The 20,171-nt window shown below is 41.2% G+C and overlaps 1 pseudogene; it reads right to left on the bottom strand.

Moving 5' to 3' along the window:
• Positions 1-466: 466 nt before the first annotated feature.
• The window catches only part of LOC102484943 (28S ribosomal protein S33, mitochondrial-like), a 45,439-nt pseudogene continuing 25,734 nt past the window's right edge, over positions 467-20,171 (bottom strand).

The raw sequence follows: 20,171 nt of genomic DNA, 5'->3' as shown, positions 1-20,171 counted from the left end.
GAGCATGCAACAGCTGGGAAGAGACAGAGAAACACAGAGACAGGGAAAGTGAAAAATCATCCTCCAAGGTATCTAGATCTCAATTTCCTTATCTGTAACATGGGTCTCTCTCTCTCTTTTTTTTTTTTTTTTTTACTGTATAGTCATTTAATGAGGGCTCTCCTCCACTCTCCCACTATCCACTCCCCACTCCAAACAAGTCATTAAACAATAATTAATGTATTAATTTCACCAGAGAATTAGGTGAACTTCAGCTAATAGACCCAAGGCCAAAATAATTTTGCAAAATTAGAATGTGTTCAAGAAACCAGCTACAATTTAACTGGATGAGACTTCAACACGTAGATGACCGTGTTTCTCCAAAGGGCCTTCATTTAGGAAGAGGCCATTCCTCAAACACGTGAAGAACCATAAACGTACTTTCTTCTCAGTCACCAAGGAAATGCCCTCTCTTGATGGGCTGACACTATTTCTTTTTTGTTGCTCTTTTCTCTTCTCCTTTCTGTGGTTTCCCCTTCCCACGAAGCTTCTTCAAATGCATTTGCTTCTCCTTAAAATCTTGATGCTCATCTCTATAGAGGCCGAGAAAACGAAGTGTCCCCATGAGTGCAAAATAGGCGTTGTGATTTGGATTCCAGTCATAAATAACTCTCCTTCCTCTTAGCCAAAGGCTGTTTGCTGAACAGTTTTGGCGCCTTCATGGATTTGGAATCAGTGGGCCTGGCGATTTCCCCAAACAACCGGGCACTCAGACGACTCATGGGCAAGGCATATTCCAAAAGTGAAGATATTTCTTGAGCAGCAAAGTGCAAGAGTCCTTCTGGCCCTGACCTTCCTCACCTTCGCGCTGCTCCCACAAGTCCTGCCCTCTCTAACATGGGTCTCTTGAGAGCACCTTCTTCATAGTGTTACTGTTGTGAACATTAAATGAATTAACAGACATGAAGCACTTAAAACAAGCTGGTCTCTATTAAGAGCTATTTATATTGCTCTTATTAATAGTATGGGTTCCAGAGCCGGATCAACTATTTTGTAGCTTGTTGCTGCTATGGAACATGTGAGTGGTCTCTCTGAACCCCAGGTTTTCCATTTCTTCTTCTTCTTTTTCTTTTTTCTTTTTTATTTGGAGAGGTTTTTGTTATAGGGCACATGTGCTTGCTAGAAAGATATATAGAGAGAAACAGAAAGCAAGAAATCACCCCCCCCCCAGGGGGGATGGCCACACTGCAATCCCTTCTCCTCCATTCTCCCCCTGGGAGCTTGGGCACGCATGCACATGCGCCGGGCATGAGTTTAAGCCACCAGGTCTGGGACTCGAACCATGGTCAACTACATAGGAGTCCAGTGACATAGCCATTATGCCAATTGCTGGTCCCGGTTTTCCATTTCTAAATGCACATTATAATTGTCCCAATCTCATGAGGTTATTGGGAGGATTAAATGAGTAAAATGCATGCAAAGCCCCAGCACAGGCCTGGGACATAGCTTAATAATAAGAGAGAGTGTTCTCCTGGCTTAGTCACTGGGCCTTCCTCCTGCTCAGCTCCTGCAGCTGGCAGGTGGCTAGCACATTTCTGGATTAGGCAAGAATTTATTTATGGAGCTGCTGTAGCTCTATCACTATCAGTTCCTCTTTGGCTTACTTCTAGGTACTCTGTATTTTAAAATAAAATTTAAACCTTTTATTATGCAATTCTCAACCGTTTGTAAAACTGGAAAGATGAGCCTTAACTACCACCCTACTGACTGGCCCCACATCTGCAAAACGCTACGGTGATGCCTTAATATCAAGAAAGCAGCCAGTGTTCAAACTTCCTTGACTTTTCTCACAAACAATTCTTTTTAAATTTATTGTTTTTAATGGCATAACAGAAAACTTACTATCTTAACCATTTTTAAGTACACAGTTCAGTGATATAAAATATATTCAAAATGTTGTACAACCATCACCATTGTCCATTTCCTTAACTCCCATTCACAGCACTTTTTAAAAAATCACTGTCCAAACAAGGCTCAAATATTGCAATCGTCTCATTTTTCCCATCTCTTCTTTTTATTTTTCTAATTTGCTAGAGGGAGGGGGCAGCATGTGTGTAGTGGTTAAGGCAGTGTACTTCTACTGTGGTTCAAATCTCTGACCCGGTGGCTTCAAAATCACACCAGGCACATGTGCATGTATGCCCAAGATCCTGGGAGGAAAATGGAGAAGGGATTGCAGCGTGGCCATCCCTCTTGGGGGGTGATTTCTCACTTTTCCTCACTCTGTCTCTCTCTGGCAAGCACATGTGCCCTATAGCAAAAAAAAAAAAAAAAGAAAAAGATTGCTAGAGGGCACTGGAGAGAAAGTAGAAAGCACTCCTGTCCCATGGGGGATGGTCATGCCACAATCTCTTCTCCATTTTTTCGAAAGCTGCTGGATCTGGGCCTTGAACTGCACAGTTGGTCATGTGGGAACCAGCCACCTAACACCAGCATCTGGCCCTCTCTTTATCTCCCCTAATCTGCAGGTTTGACACCCTCCCTTTCTTCCTCTTGACATTTATTGGTGAAAAACAGAATGGTTTGTCCTGTAGAATTTCTCAAATCCTGAAGTTTGCTGATTCCTTCCCCATAGTATCATTTAGTATGTTCCTCTGACCCTTAGAATCTTGTTTTGTACCTGAATCAAGAAAGATGCCAAGAGACTTCTGGGGTCATGTCAGAAGGACACAGGAGTACTCTTTGAAAGTGGGATATTTTGAGCATCAAATAAATAGCTGCGGCTTACTGAGACACATAAGTTATGGTAAAACCCACGGGCTCCTAGTAATGCTCCAAAAATAAATTCATTGGTCACTTTTGGATAATGCTTTAAAAAAAATTCTTCATTCTGAAACTAAACAGAAGGAATCAAGGATTTTTTTTTCTGACTTTCTTGTATGAACTGTTATCTCAGAATAACCTAATAACTGATGAGAAAAGCTCTTGTTAATTAATAAATAAAGACGAGATGATAAAATACTGCCATTGTGTAAGCCCTAATGAAATAAAGTATATAAGCAATGATGGTCAATGACTTTGAAACCATAGGTGAAAAGCTGATGGGGAACTTTATATTGGATATTTCATGCTGACAGTATCTGAACCCTCACATCGATCTGCACATCACTGAAAGACAGACCACCAGGTGTCATGTGCACCTGATGTGATAGGAAGTCTGCAGCCTATGAGGTAGACCTGTCAAAAAATCTAAGGGATTTCTCTCTCTCTCTCTCTTTCTCTCTGTGTGTCTTTCTCTGGTCAAATTTTAAAACTATATATAATAAATGAATTAATAAATAAAATTCAATAAGTAATTCTTTAAAAAAAAAAAAAAGGGGACTAGCAGGTGGCGTGGTGGTTAAAATGCTGGACATTCCCACATGGTAGGCCATGGTTTGAGTCTCAGACCTGGAGGCTTTCTCTCTCTCTTTCTCTGTATGTCTCTCTCTGGTCAAATTATACATATATACACTCACATACATATATATATAATAAATGAATGAATAAATAAAATTCAATAAATAATTCTTCTAAAAAAAATCCAAGGGGAGTCTTATTCAAACCTCTATATGCAAATAGATACCAACTTAAAAGTAGTTTTCCAGGGACCGGCAGCTGGCGTAATGGCTATGTCGCTGGACTCCCATGTAGCTGAATGTGGTTCGAGTCCGGGACTGGTGACTTAAAACTCACACCGGGTGCATGTGCTTGCGTGCCCAAGATCCCGAGAGGAGAATGGAGGAGAAGGGATTGCGTCATAGCCATCCTCCCCGGGGGTGATTTCTCACTTTCTGTCTCTCTGTTTCTCTCTGTCTTTCTGGCGAGCACGCGCACCCTATAGCAAAAACCTCTCCAAGAAAAAAAAAAAAGTAGTTTTCCAGAAGGAGCAAATACTAAATCAAGAACCAACACTTATCACTAGGTAAAGTAACGGGGTACCTCCCAATGCTGTGTGTGGTAAAACAACCTCAGTGTGCAGGCCCCACAGCTATGACACCATCGCATTCCCGAGGTGACAAGAGCTCAGCCTCTGACAAGTGGAAATTGCAGGACGGGCGGGGCTGCGGCCCCGGGCTGGCATGGGGCATCTTGTTTATCCTAATCTGTAAAGCGAACTTGTTTTCACACATGACATGGCTTTCAGATACATACTTTCTGTGTTCAAGAAAATGATGTGACAGCGGCAAGCTGGCATCTGACAGCACGGTCTTTTACGCACAATCCCTTTCGGTGTGAGCGCCAAGGGGAGGCGGCTCCGACCGCCCCCAGGCTTGGCCAGCTCCGTGGCTCCTCAGCACGTGACGCGGGGTCGGGCGGGGCCTCTGCAAGCTTGTCCTTAGTGGCGGGTGCTGCTTCCTGCCTGCCAGCCTGTGCCTGCTCAGCGTCCCCAGGATGTCCCCAGCCAGCCGGCCGTTGCCCTGATTTCCTTAAGCCGGTTCACATCTATAATCGTGTCTCAGAAATCCCTAGCCCCATAAGCGTCCTGCTAGGCTCCACTATCAAATCCTGCATTCTGAAGAAGCTTGCAGGTTGGGGTATTCTTTTGAGAGTCACAGTTAATTACATGTACTTTGAAAAACAGGACTCTCAAAGGCTCCCAGCTAGCAGTGCTAAACATATCCCACATTTTGGAGTTGTTTCCTTGTCCACAACGCTAAGTTTCTTCTTTAAAGAATTATTATTTTTTAAAATTTAATTCCATTTGTTACTTTTTAATTTGACCAGACAGAGAGAGAGAGAAAGGGAAAGCAAGAAAGCAAGCTGCTAGGTCTGGGACTCAAATCGTGGTTAGCCATATAGTGCCCTTAACCACCATGCCACCTGCCAGCCCCCACAATGCTAAATTTTTTTAATTTCCAAAATCAAGTGAGAAGAACATGAGTTACAAGGCATGAACTACAATACAAAAATGAACCCTAGATTTTTACCTTTGGCAGACTATTAGTAACTTTTGACATATAGGAAGATTTAGGACCAGCAGGTGTTGTGGTTAAGGGGACTGGACTCCCAGATGGGCGACTATGGTTTGAGTCCCGGACCTGGTACTTGCTTTCTCACTTTCCCTTTCTCACTCTGTCCCTTTCTGGTCAAATTAAAATAAATAAAGTAAAATAAAATAATCTAAAAAGTATGTATAAGAAGATTTCAAAGCCCACGGGATTGTTTCATTTACTTTTTCATTTTCAAGTGCATGAAAAAATAGTCAAATAATACTTTCTAAGTAGTTTGAAAGTAATTTGATCCCAAAGAATAGAAGTCACATCTTTTTCTGATCTGAGTTCTGCCACAACATGACAGAGAGCTAAGGAAAGACCTGAAATGCATCCTAGCATTCACCTTGGTTCTCCTTCCCTTTCTCAATGTGGTGGATGTCATTCTCTCTTAATGGTAGTTTCTATAAGTGCTGAAGTTCTGGGATTTGCTTGGTTTTTTGTTTTGTTTTGTTTTTAGTAGTAGGGTGGGATACACATTGGAGTTGAGTCAGAGCCTTTTTTGACTTGTGTGTGTTGAATCTGAAAGGAAATTTCCTTGGGCTGGATGAAGATAAATGATGTCTCCCAGTTTACTATCAGGGCAGAGGAACTGTGTGAGGCCTGACACTGAATACCAGTGAGCACAGATACTGCCACTGAGAGCTATTCCAACAAAGCAAGAACCAAAGCAATGTCTAACTTTAATTCCCGAAAGTAAAGGAGCTCTCAGTGCAGACAAACCATCAAGTGTTTCTTTAAGACAAGAAAGAAGAGAACCACGTATGTTTCATAGTATGAGCTTACAGGGTGTGTGGACCATCCAAATACAATGTCAGTGTCTGGCTGTGAAGAATTATTTAAGGGGGAACTAGCAGTTAGCATAATGGCTATGTTGCTGGACTCCCACGTAGTCGACCGCGGTTCACATCCCGGACCTGGAGGCTTAAAACTCACGCCGGGCGCGTGTGCGTGCGTGCCCAAGATCCCGAGAGGAGAATGGAGGAGAAGGGATTGTGGCGTGACCATCTCCCCTAGGGGGGTGATTTCTCGCTTTCTGTCTCTTTGTCTCTCTCTGTCTGGCGAGCGCACGCGCCCTATAGCAAAAACCTCTCCAAAAAAAAAAAAGAATTATTTAAGGGATGTTATTTTGTCCAACCCTGTGGGATCCCCTCTCATGGGAATAGTGTCTATGCTGCAATCTCTTAGCAAGGAATAGACTGGGATGAAGGGAGAGGTAAGACAAAATTCCCTGTGTATGTATATCTGCCTAGATTTATTTCTCCGTTTAAATTCCCTTAACCCCAATAACTCTCTTACGTAAAATAGCCTAATAGGATTGGTGGAAGGATATATTGCTCACGGGTAGCAACTGTCTTTTCCATGCACTGTCTTTACTGCTTTGTTAGTGGTGCTTATGCCAAAATACTATTAATTATTTCAACCCACTCATTATCTCATTTTTAAATTTGTTTTGACAACCACAGAGGGATATGACTAGGGCTCAGCTTCAGTCTGATATTATGATTGTTAAAGTTTCAAATATATATTTCACAAGCAAGTGTTGTTAAAGAATTTTTGTTTAAAAGTTAAGAATCATCATTGATTAAGTATTGTCCTTATCATGACATTAGTGTAGGAGATATGGTTGCCATTTTCTCCAGCGTATTGGGAAGGCTGTGAGCCTCTCAAGGTCGTGAACATCCACTTTCTTTCTTTACTTCCAATGTGCTAGCACTGCTAGGACAACAAAATGTGAGCAGAGGATATTTGCTAAATAGCCCAGAGGCTCATGATTCAACTTCATCCCTTTTTTCAAAATTGCTTTTTCAAAGGACCAGCAGTTAGCGTAATGGCTATGTTGCTGGACTCCCATGTAGTCGACTGCGGTTCGAGTCACGGACCCAGTGGCTTAAACTCACACTGGGCGCGTGCGCATGCACGCCCAAGATCCCAAGAGGAGAATGGAGGAGAAGGCATTGCGGCGTGGCCATCCTCCCTGGGGGGTGATTTCTCGCTTTCTGTCTCTCTGTCTCTCTCTGTCTTTCTGGCAAGCTCACACGCTCTATAGCAAAAACCTCTCAAAAAAAAAAAAAAAAGTTGCCTTTTCAAAAATTATTCCTGCAAGTAGTACTTAGTGGTGAGATCACGAAGTACAACTGAAAAGAGGGCGTTTAAAATCTCAGCTCTGGGCCAGCTCCTTTATACAGTGGTAAAACTCTTCTCAAGGGAAACCAGAACCTACATGGTGATCATGGTTTGAATCTCAAGCCTGGTCAGCCTGAAACATGCCAAGCACACATGCAAGTGCCTAAGACTGGACAGGCAGGAGAGCTAGTGGAAGGGGATCATGATGTGATCAGACCCTGTAGAGGGTGCTCATCTCTCCCTCTTCCTCTCTCTCATATGCATCTATATCAAACATTAAAAAATAAAAAGTTGAAAATAAAAACTCATCTTGAAAAATAAATAAGAGAACTCAAGCCTAAAGTAAAGAAATGAGATACTGGGCTTGATATAATGTGTCATCCTTGTCCACAATGAACTGGTTATGGTAATGGAACATGAAAAGCTAATTTATCATGCTGATGCTCAGAAAACAAATAAACATAATGATTAGCTTAGGTTCTCGGAAAATAATTTGCTTTTAATCACCCATAAGTAGTACTTATTATGCTGAATTAATTACTTTTAGAATAAATTAATAAATTAATCCGACTGCATACCAGTACTGGGCATTCTTCTATGCCTGATAATTAACCAGAAACCATTCTTGATTATGACAAAAACCCAAGGTCCTGCATGGTGCAGTAGCATAAGCCTATGTCAGATACTTTGACAAGGAAGTCATCAACTTTTAGAGCTGCAAGGAATCTTGGAAATCTTGCAGTTAATGGGAGAAAGAATTGAGATGCAGAGTGTTGAGCAGATATGAACTAAAATAGTGGTCTCCAACCTTTCTGGCACCAGGGGCCAGCTTAATGGAAGACAATTGTTCCATGAGCCAGGCTGTGGGGGCGGGAGGTTTGAGATGACTCAAGTACGTTACATTTATTGTACACTTTATCTCTCTCTCTCTCTTTTTTTAATATTTGGGTTTTTTTAATTTGTTTTTTATTATTTTATTTTTTTAGAGAGATTTTTGCTATAAGGTGTGTGCACTTGCCAGAAAGACAGTGACAGAGAGGCAGAAAACGAGAAATCAACCCCCAGGGGGGTTGGCCACACCACAATCCCTTCTCCATTCTCCTCTTGGGATCTTGGGCACGCACGCACACATGCCCAGTGTGAGTTTAAGTCACCGGATCTGGGACTCAAACCGCAGTCGACTACAAGGAAGTCCAGCGACATAGCCATTATGTCAACTGTGGGTCCTGTAAAGAATTGTTTTACTTTTATGTACTTGTTATTATTATTATTTAATTTGATCAGAGAGGGACAGCAAGAGAGAGAAGGAAATTGAAAAAGCAAGTCACCAGGTCTGGGACTCAAACCATGGTAGGCCATGTGGGAGTCCAGCACCTTAACCACCATGCCACCTGCTGGCCCCTGTACACTTTATTTCTATTATTACATTGTAATATATAATGAAACACACAACTCACCATAATGCAGAATCAGAGGGAGCCCTGAGTTTGTTTCCCCGCAACTGGACAGTCCCATCTGGGAGCTCCTATGAGAACCTAAGGTTACCACTGATCTGACTAGAGGCAGAGCTCAGACAGCAATGCCAGCAATGGGGGAGCGGCTGTAAACACAGATGAAACTTCACTTTTTCTCTCTCTACTTATCTCCTCTGTGTGACCAGCAGTTCTGGAGTTGGGACCCCTGGACTAAAACAAACTGATTCCTAGAGTGAGAGGGCAGAAACTCCAGCTCTTGCCCTTGTTTGGAAGTCACTTTATTATGCCTCTCCTCATGGGACACAACCTAATTTAATGATCTCATCTGGTATTTTCCCTCCCTTCTCAAAACTTTTTATTAAAGAATCATTTATTTGGGACCAGCAGTTAGTTTAATGGCTATGTTGCTGGACTCCCATGTAGTTGACTGTGGTTCGAGTTCCGGACCCAGTGGCTTAAACTCATGCCAGGTGCGTGTGCATGCGTGCCCAAAATCCCAAGAGGAGAGTGGAAGAGAAGGGATTGTGGCATGGCCATCCCTCCTGGGTTTTTGGGTGTTGATTTCTTGCTTTCTGTCTCTCTGTCTCTATCTTTCTGGCAAGTGCACATGCCCTATAGCAAAAACCTCTCCAAAAAATTATTTATTTAATTTTATTTTTTATTATTATTTTTAAATTTGACCAGAGTAAGACAGAGAGAGAGAAAGTGGGAAAGCAAGCCACTAGGTCTGGGACTGTGGTCAGCCATGTGGGAGTCTAGTGCCTTAACCACCATGCCAGTTGCTGGCTCCAACCCCTCTCAAAACTTAAAATGCAAGTTTTAGAGAATTTCTGATTACTACTAGTAGTACTAAACAACTGTGGAATGCCTTCAAATTTGCAGAAGCATTACATATTACAGTTTGAATGTACCTTATCCAAAATGCTTGGGGCCAGAATGTTTTAACTTCAAATTTTCTCAAATTGTGGAATATTTGCATATATATAATGAGATATCTTGAAAATAGCACCCAAGTCCAAACACAAAATTCATTTAAGCTTCATAAATCCACACTCAATGGTAATTTTATACAATATTTTTGTATTGCAACATTTGGACTGCAATCTATCACATGAGATCAGGTGTGGAATTTTCCACTTGTGGTGTCATGTGGATGCTCCAGAAGTCTTGTGTTGATTAACAGAAAGAAAATTGCAGATAGACAGGAAGAACAATTTCTAGTATTATAAAATATAGAGGGAAGAATATAGATGACAACAACTTGCTGTGTATTTCCAAGTACTGTAAATAAAAGGGAAGATTTTGAATGTTCCCCAAACCAGTATGACAAATGGGTGAAATGATGGGTGTGCTAATTATCCTGAATGAATCATTACACATGGTAATCTTGCAAAATCACATTGTACCCCCACAAATATGTACAATAATTAAATGCCAACAAAAATATCTTTTTAAAAAATTTCAGAGGTTGGTGTCAGCAAGCGGCATGGTTGTTAAGACATTGAACTCCTACATGGCCAACTGCAGTTTGAGTCCTGGACTTGGCGACTTGCTTTCTCACTTTCGCTCTTTCTCACTCTCTTGGTCTCTCTCTGGTGAGTGTGCATGCCCTGTAGCAAATTGAAGAATAATAATAATGATAAATAAAGTTAAATAAATCATAATAATTATTTTTTAAAAAGTATCAGGGCCATCAGGTGGCATAGTGATTAAGGCACTGGACTCTCACATGGCTAACCATGGTTCAAATCTCAGACCCAGTGTTTTGAAATTCATTCTGGGCACACACTGTGTGTGTGTGTGTTTGTGTGTGTGTGTGTGCGCTCAAAATCCCAAGGGGGGGCCAGCAGGTGGCATGGTGGTTAAGGCACTGGACTCCCACATATTTATTGAGTCCCAGACTTGGCAGCTTGCTTTCTCACTTTCTCTCTTTCTCCTTCTCTCTTCCCCTCTCTGTCACCTTCTAGTAAGTGCATATTCCCTGTTGCAAATCTAAAAAATAAGAATAATGATAAATAAAATTAAATAAATAATTCTTTATTTAAAAAAATATCCAGAGAGAAAAATGGAGGTGAAGGGATTGCAGCATTGGCCATTCCTCTGGGGAATAATAACTCACTTTCCTTCTCTCATTCTCTCTGTCTTTCTCTGGCAAGCGCATGTGTCCTATGGCAAAAACCTTTTAAAAAAAGTTTCATATCATTGAGCATTATAATTTTTTTCTTTTTGGAGAGGTTTTTGCTATAGGGTGCATGCGCTCGCCAGACAGACAGAGAGAGACAGAAGAAAGTGAGAAATCACCCTCCGGGGGGGATGGCCACGCCGCAATCCCTTCTCCTCCATTCTCCTCTCGGGATCTTGGGCACGCACGCACACGTGCCCGGCGTGAGTTTAAGCCACCAGGTCCAGGACTCGAACCAAGGTCGACTACGTGGGAGTCCAGGGACATAGCCATTATGTTAATTGCTGGTCCCACTCGCCTCCTCTTTTTTGAAAGCTCTGTGGGTTTTACTTATTCTTTTATTGACTGTGTTTTAAACTGGGATGTCGGGACCAGCAGTTGGCATAATGGCTATGTCGCTGGACTCCCATGTAGTCGACCATGGTTTGAGTCCCGGACCCAGAGGCTTAAACTCATGACGGGCGTGTGTGTGTGCGTGCCCAAGATCCCAAGAGGAGAATGGAGGAGAAGGGATTGAGGCCTGGCCATACCCCCTGGGGGGTGATTTCTTGCTTTCTGTCTCTCTGTCTCTCTGGCGAGCAGATACATCCTATAGCAAAAACCTCTAAAAAAAAAAAATGAAATAAGGGCTTCACATTTTCAGATCTTAATGATTATGTAAACTACATTAGTACTAATAATCCAATTAGTTGACATATTAAATTGGGTTTGATCTATAGGCTTTGACCAAAATGAGTTATGTAAAGCCTTATGGAAAATACTTTGAATAAGCAAGAACTTTTTTTAAAAATTATTTTATTTAACTCTATTTATTTATCTTAATTTGACCAGAGAAATTGCAGTATTTAAAATATATATAAATGAATGGGACCAGGAGATTGTACAGTGGTTACATTGCTATACTCTGACATGGCTGACTGTGGTTCAAATCCTGGACTCAGTAGCTTCAAAATCATGACGGGTATATGTGCATATGTGCCTAAGATCCCAAAAGGAGAATGAAGGAGAAGGGACTGCGGCGTGGCCATCACCCCTGGGGGGTGATTTCTTGCTTTCTGTCTCTCTGTTTCTCTCTGTCTTTCTGGTGAGTGCACGCGCCCTATAGTAAAAACCTCTCCAAAAATAAATAAATAAATAAATAAGATTTTTTAAACATGGACTTGGGACCAGCAGATGGCAAAATGATTTTCCTCCTTTCTTCTCTTGGGATTTTGAACACGCACACACTCACGCCTGGCATGAATTTTAAGCCACATGCTCCAGGACTCTAACCAGAGTTAATTACGTGGGAGTCCAGCAACATAACCATTATGACATCTGCTGGTCCCACAAACATCTCTCTTAAAAAAGAAATGCATTTGAGCTGGCAGGTGGCATGATGGTTAAAGGCATTAGATTCCCACATGGCCAACTGCAGTTCGAGTCCCAGACCTGGTGGCTTACTTTCTCACTTTCCCTTTCTCTCTCTCTCTGTGTATCTCTCTGGTCAAATTAAAAAACAATAGTAACAAATGGATTTAAATAAATAAATAAGTATTTTTAAAATGGGCTTAACTATGGGAAAAATGATATTAAATTACCCTTTCATTTTTTCTATTTTGCAGTTGTTATGTCTGTAGTTAGAAAGTCCAAGAAATCAACTAAAACATTGGAAAGAGTAAGAGAATTCATAAAGGAAGCTCGTTATAAAATCAATATTAAAAAATACTTTCCTATAACCAGTTATAAAATGTAACAAGTTAATGTTCAATTCAAAAAAGAAACAAAAGAATATGTAAGTCTAGGTATAAACAAAATTGGAACTATTTGGAATTTTCAGGAAGAAAATTCAAAATCTTTCCTGAAACACACAAAAGACTCGAATAAATGGAGAGGCATGCCCTGTTCCCTGTAGGAGAGCTTTAGTATTAAAACGGCGTCGATCCTCCCCAAATTCATCTACACATTGAACCCAATTTCAACAAAAAGTCCAAAAGAATTTCATCAGAAACTAGCAAAGTGATTCCAAAGTTAATCTGAAAGAGTAAATACAAGACAGTATCCAAATATAATAATGAATTTTAACAGAAGCCTTAAAAAAATAAAAAAAGGAACTTTAATCATTACCCCTTTCTCCTTTTCTAACTTCGTGAAGTAAAATTGCCTTCGTCTAAATTGCATTTGGTGGCTGAGAAACTGAGGAACGGAATGGCTAACCTTTACAAGACCGTTTCCCCTGAACCCTCCTCCTGGGATTGCCATGCCATCACCGCCAGACCAAAGCTGTTTCCAACTACATTGAATTTTTTCTCCATCATTATCTTCTTATTCCATTATCACATTGCTAACAGAAATACCCACGACTGGGTGATTTTTAAAGAAATTGGTGATTTTTCTTCTGGCTGATTTATTTGCAAATCTCATGATTCTGATAGCTAGAAAGTTCAGAAGCATCACAAAATGGTAGAAGGCAGAACTTTTAGGAGAGCAGAGTGTGGCCTGTATCCGGGTGCCTCCTGCATGCCTTATTTCTCTCCATATAGACACACCAGAACACAATCCCGGGGGTGCTGCCAAAAGACCCCACTCTGGGACATGAATGAATGAAGTTTTCACTGACACTCTTACAATACAATCAAGTCCTATAGAAACAGAGAAAGTAGTGATAGATACCAAAAATTGGAGTGGGTTGGGGTGTGGAGGGTTCATGAGAAAAAAGAAATTTGTTTTAATTTTGCTAGAGGCCTTGTGCCAAAAAGAAAGAGTGGCAAAATACCTCCATGGGGGATGGTCACACTGCAATCCCTCTTTTTTTCTCCTCCTTTTGGGATTTTGGACACAAGTGCACATGTGCCTTGCACTTTTTTTCAAGCCGCTAGGTCTGGGACTCGAACTGTGCAGTTGGCCATGCAGGACCCAGTCTCCTTAACTATCATGCCCTGGGCTAGCCTAGAAATATTTTAATAGACACAAGAATGTATGTAAATAAAGTGACAAGGGTATGGGATGGTGGATCACACAGAGTAAAAAATATGAACAATTTAATAGAGATTAAAAAAAAAAAAGGCAAAACTAGGGGACCAGCAAGTGGCACAATGGTTAAGGAGCTGGACTCCCACGTGGTTGACTATGGTTCGAATCCTGGACCTGGTGACTTGCTTTCTCTCTCTCTGGTGAGCATGTGTGCCCTATAGCAAATTAAAAAACTAAAAATGATAAATAAAATCAAATAAATAATTCTTTTTTTAAAAATAGAATTGTTAACAATTGTGCACAAGAATAGATATTTATCCTTAATGTGATTATTATACACTGTATGGATCCCTTATATTATAGTCTACAAAGAGAAATATGTAAACCAGAAGTCACATTTTTAAAAAAGACATTAGATCGAATGACAAAACTGAAATATGGATGATAGTTACGTAAGAGTATGGCATTAATGTTGAATTTCTTAAAGTTGATGGCTATACAGCTTTTTTTTAAAAGAGGAGTTATTTATTAAATTTTGTTACTATTATTTATTTTAAATTTTGACCAGAGAGAGACAGAGAGAGAAAGGGAAGGTGAGAAAGCAAGCCACCAGGTTCAGGACTTGAACCTCAGCTGGCCATGTGGGAGTCCAGCACCTTAATTACCACATCACCTGCCAGCCCTACTATACAGTTTTTATGTGATGATATATCCTTATTCTTAGGAATAACACAAAAATATTTAGGGTGAAGGGACCATGAAACATGTTACTCCTAAATAGTCCAGAAAAAAAATACTATGTACATATGTATATGTGTGTGTATGTGTGAGTGAGAGAGAGAGTGAGCACATAGCCAGTGAAAAAGAAAATGGAGCAAAATGTTAGCAACAATGAGTTTGGAGAATGAGTACTATTTTTTTTTTTTTTTTTTTTTTTAGAGAGAGAGATTTTTGCTATAAGGCACGTGCACTTACCGGAGAGACAGAGAGACAGAAAGCGAGAAATCACACCCCAAGGGGGATGATCATGCCGCAGTCCTGTCTCCATTCTCCTGCACACACACCTGGTATGAGTTTTAAGCCACTGGATTTGGGACTCAAACCATGGTCAACTATGTGGGAGTCCAGCGACATAACCATAATGCCATCTGCTGGTCCCTCATTGTACTATTCTTATTCTTGCAACCTCTCAGTGAGTGTGCAGTTAGTCCAAATAAAAAGTTAAAAAAAGAATCAAGTCACTGTCTATGAATTTTTAGGAAACCTCCAAATTGAAAACTATGAACTTTTGAGAAATGAGCCATTTTTCCAAATCATAACATCTTCATGCTTTTCTTTTCATTTCATCAAAGTTTTAAATCAGTTTCTACCTCTCTCATGGAAATGTTAGCAAAGCCCCGACCAGACGTCACTCTTGCATCTGTCACAATTGTGCACAGACTCTTACCTGGATTTTCTTTCTTTCTTTAAATGAATGATTATTTTTACATTTTTTAAATTTACATTTAATCACTGTACCTCTTTACAGTGTATGGGATGGTTTTTCCCAGCAAAAATACAGTGCATGTCAGTCAAGCCAAGGATAGTACCATGCACACTACCATCACCAGACAGCGTAACATGTTTGTGTCCGTTTTCTTGATAGTAATTGCAGAAATCCAGTAACTGATTTCTACACGGATCAACTTGCAACCTATTGTGATGTTCCTCTGTAGATCGTCTGCTGTTTCCAGCCCTCCTTTCGGTTCTCACTCAAGAGTAAAAGTCAGCTTTCCCATCGGAAGTTATTCTTGGGGGTGTGGTTGCCCTCCCCTTACAGCAAAAAGTACTGGAGGCTAGAGGATTGCAGCATTCAGTCTCTCTCTCGGGAGATATGGCACACTTCTCCCTTCTCCATCCTCCTCTTGAGATTTTGGGCATGCAGGCACACGCACCTTCTATGAGTTTCAAACTGCTGGGTCTGGAACTCAAACTGCATTGAGTCATGTGGGAGTCTAGCACCTTAGCCTCTATGCCACGTACTGGCCCCCAAAATAGTTTATTTGGAAAGATATGTAATTATTAAGCATTAGCTGACTTGAAGAAAAAATGTAAGAGAATTTGATTCTTAAATTTCTCTGAGAAAGGGATATTTGGGGACCAGCAGTTGGTGTAACGGCTATGTCTCTGGACTCCCATGTAGTCAACCGCAGTTCGAGTCCCGGACCTGGTGGTTTAAACTCACGCCGTGCGTGTGTGTGTGCATGCCCAAGATCCTGAGAGGAGAATGGAGGAGAAGGTATTGCAGTGTGGCCGTCCCCTCTGGGGGATGATTTCTTGCTTTCTGTCTCTATGTCTCTCTCTGTCTGTCTGGTGAGCGCATGTGCCCTATGGCAAAAACCTCTCCAAAAAAAAAAAAAAATTATTCTTACAAGGGTTGCTATTTAGTCGTCTCAATTCTCTATTCTGTTTCAGTTTTCACCACGAAAATCTAATTCATTGAAATATCCAAATTTTTTCTTCCTCTCCAAAGAATTTAGAAATCATCGAAAAGAATGATATGCTCTCACGCAATACATTTTTTATTAGATTTTTTTTTAATTGCCAGAGGACATGTGTGCTCACCACAGAGAAAGAGCGACAGAGAGAAAAAGGGAGAGGGAGAAAGCCTGTCCCAGTGTGTGTAGCCCCACTTACAATCCCTTCTCCATTTCTCCATCTTGTCAGGATTTCGGACACACATGCACATGCAGTGCTCACATGATAAATTTTTAAATAGCATTGTGTTATCAAAAGCTCTAAATATCCTTGGCAGGTTTGAGTGATGTGTTGGTGTGTGTGTATTTCAATAATAGTAACAGCCAACACTCGCTAAGTGTTCACAATGCACCAGGCATAGTGCACTTTTCCTGCTTTAACTGGTAACCTCAACAACCCTACTTCTCATTACCTTTATCATCCCCATGCTACAGATGCAAAAACTGAGGGACAAAGAAGTAAACATACTTTTTTTACAGTAAGAAGCAAGCAAATCAACAAGAACAACCATAGCACAATAATTGCTGAGCTGAGATATATTTTCTCCTTGTATATAGGTTGTAACTGGAGCCATTAATAGGAACTACAGGACACATTTAAGGCAGCAAATTGCAGATTGCATAGCTTCTTCAGATATGTTCTTCACCCAAGGTACTCTATTAACTTTGCATTTAAAAAACCCCTAACTGGGGGACCAGCAGTTAGTGTAATGGCTGTGTCACTGGACTCTCACGTAGTTGACCGCGGTTTGCATCCCGGACCTGGTGGCTTAAAACTCACGCCGGGCATGTGTACATGCATGCCGAAGATCCCAAGAGGAGAATGGAGGAGAAGGGATGGCCGCGTGGCCATCCCCCCTGGGGGATGATTTCTCACTTTCTGTCTCTCTGTCTCTCTCTGTCTTTCTGACAAGTGCACGCGCCCTATAGCAAAAACCTCTCAAAAACACACACACACACAAAACCCCCGTAACTGGAAATTAAGAACCTATTCAATTTGAAAAACTAATCTATGTATTATATGGGACAGAGGTCACCCACTCAACAGTATGAAAATTTCCCCAAATTGCCTTCCAAGTAGTAGGAGTGCTTGACACAATTATAGAAAGCTTTTCAGGCTTCTTTCTCTTTTCTAAAGAATGATCTTCCCAAATAATTCACTGCGCAAGCCTTGGTGCCCACCTCAAGCAGGTGGTTCTTGTTTAAGTCTTTAAGGCTGGCCACGATACTAGGTTTCCACATAGAGACTGCTGTTAGGACTTTTCAACCTGGCAAATGACCTAGCCATTTTTTCAGTTATTAAAATGATACTGGGCCATGTGGCCAATAGGTAGCGTGGTGGTTAAGGCACTGGACTCCTACATGGCCAACTGTGGTTCATGTCTTGGATCTGGCAGCTTGCTTTCTCACTTTCTCTCTTTCTGTTTCTCTCTCTACTGAGCACAAATGCCCTAAAGCAAATTAAATAATAATAATAATAATAAATAAAAAATTAAAAATGATACTGGGCCACCTCTGTAGCTCAGAAGTTAAAGGAACTAGGTCCCACATGGTTAAATGTGGTTCAAATCTCAGCCTGGTGACTTGAAAATCACCAGGCACAAGTATGCACATGCCCAAAATCTTGACCAAAAGAAAGAATGAATGGGGACCAGCAGGTGGTGTGGTGGTTAAGACACTGGACACTCCCACATGGCTGACCATGGTTCGAGTCCCGGACCTAGTGGCTTGCTGTCTCACTTTCTCTCTCTCTGTGTGTCTCTCTCTGGTCAAATGAAAATAAATGAATAAATAAATAAATAAATAAATAAAATTAAATAATTCTTTTTTTAAAAAAGATAACTTGATCTTAAAAAAAAAAAAAAGGAAGAATGAAAGAACAGGGACTGTGGCATGACCACACCCCACTGGGGGTTGCTTTCGACTCCTTCTCCATTTCCCTCTGGAGATTTTGGGTGGGCATATACATGTGCCCAGTGTGAGTTTTCAAGCTTCCAAGTCTGGGACTTGAACTGCATTGCCATGTGAAATACAGTGCTTAAGCCACCACGTCACCTGCTGACCCTGGATAGACACTTTAAAATGGTTAATTTTGGGGGGCCATCAGGTGATAGGGTGATTAAGGCACTAGACTTACACATGGTCGACTACAATTTGAGTCCCAGATCTGGCATCTTGCTTTCTCTCTCTCTCTCTCTCTCTCTCGTGAGCACTAAAGCTCTCTTACCCATGCACTAGGCCATAGACTGGCCATCAGCTTTATTTTAAGAGCAGGGGATGTCACTAAAAGCATTGTGTTTTCCTAATAGATGACACAGTAACGTTACCCCTTTTTCCGAAGTACTTCTTGGAATATCTGTCCTGCTTTTAGTATGTGGTCTCATCCTCTTGACTACAGTTTATTGAACTAGAAGTATCTTACTCTAAATTTTTAATAGGTTTTCTTTTTTGTTGCATAAACTTTCGTCAAATTGCCTTTACAGTCTCAGAAAGTTATGTTGAATACTAACTTCTAAACCTTGAGGAAACCAAATATTTCCCCTTTATGACTATTTAAACACCTGAATAGGACTGTTTTCAGATTTAGAGAAGACATGTAAACAACCCCAAAATGAAAATTCAAGTATTCTCCTTAAGCAGGTTTCCTTTTCTTTCGATTTTATAGTCTGAATTACTAATGTTCTATCCAGACAAAGGATAATGCATTTTGTTCGTGAAATTAAAACCCATGTTCTTGCTGACCTGCAGGTTTTTGTAGCAACTCCTTAGTCTCTATGCCAGGTCTTGTTTCTCCCTGCCAAACATTTCCAGTGACCAAGGTAAGTTACAGTATAAGTTCTCAATTAGGATGATTTTGCCCCTAGAGGCCATTTTGTAATGTCTGAGTTATTTCTGAGTCTTACAACTGGAGGAGGGTATTCCTACCCACGTAGTGGAAAGAGGCCAGAAATGCTACTGGACATCCTACAGTACAAAGGATAGCACCCATACGATACAGAATTATTTTAGGGGCCAGCAGGTGGCATGGTGATTGAGGTGGCTGGATCCCACATAGCTGACTACCTGGTTCAAGCCCTAGACCTTACAGCTTGGGAACATATGCATGCATGCCCTAAATCCAGAGAGAAGAATGGAGAAGAATGAAGAAGGAATTACAGCATGGCCATCCCCACTGGGAGGTATTTTCTCACTCCCTGTTTCTGTCTCCCTCTAGCAAGCACTCACACCCTACAGCAAATTAAATGAATAATAATAATTATTATTATCCAAAATGTCAGTAGTGCTGAGGTTGAGAATCCATGTTACAGTATAAGGTAATGAATGAGCTCTGTGGTCTGCCAGCCATGGAAGGGCCACTATTTCTCTTCTTTGATTTTTTGGAGGGGTTTTTGCTATAGGGCGTGTGCACTCGTCAGAAAGACGGAGACCGACAGAGAGACAGAAAGCAGGAAATCACTCCCCCAGGGGGGATGGCCACGCTGCAATTCCTTCTCCTCCATTCTCCTCTTGGGATCTTGGGCATGCACGCACATGTACCCAGCGTGAGTTTAAGCCACCAGGTCCAGGACTCGAACCACAGTCGACTACACAGGAGTCCAATGACATAGCCATTATGTTAACTGTTGGTCCCACTGCTATTTCTTTTTCTAAAAATATTCCTGGAGTCAGCAGGTGGAGTGGTGTTTAAGGCACTGAACTTCCACATGGCCAACCACGGTTTGAGTTCCAGATCCAGTGGCTTTAAAATCACGGTGGGTATGAGTGCATCCCTCCCCAAACTCCCAGAAGAAGAATGAAGAAGATGGGATTGCAGTGTGGCCATCCTCCTGGGGAGTGATCTCTCACTTTCCTTCTCACTGTCTCTCTCTTTCTCTTTCTCTCTCTCTCTCTCTCTCTCTCTATATAT

The sequence above is a fragment of the Tupaia chinensis genome, unplaced genomic scaffold (assembly GCF_000334495.1).
Source record: "Tupaia chinensis unplaced genomic scaffold, TupChi_1.0 Scaffold000532_1, whole genome shotgun sequence".
NCBI lineage: Eukaryota > Metazoa > Chordata > Mammalia > Scandentia > Tupaiidae > Tupaia > Tupaia belangeri.
This window is presented reverse-complemented; position numbering and strand designations above follow the sequence as displayed.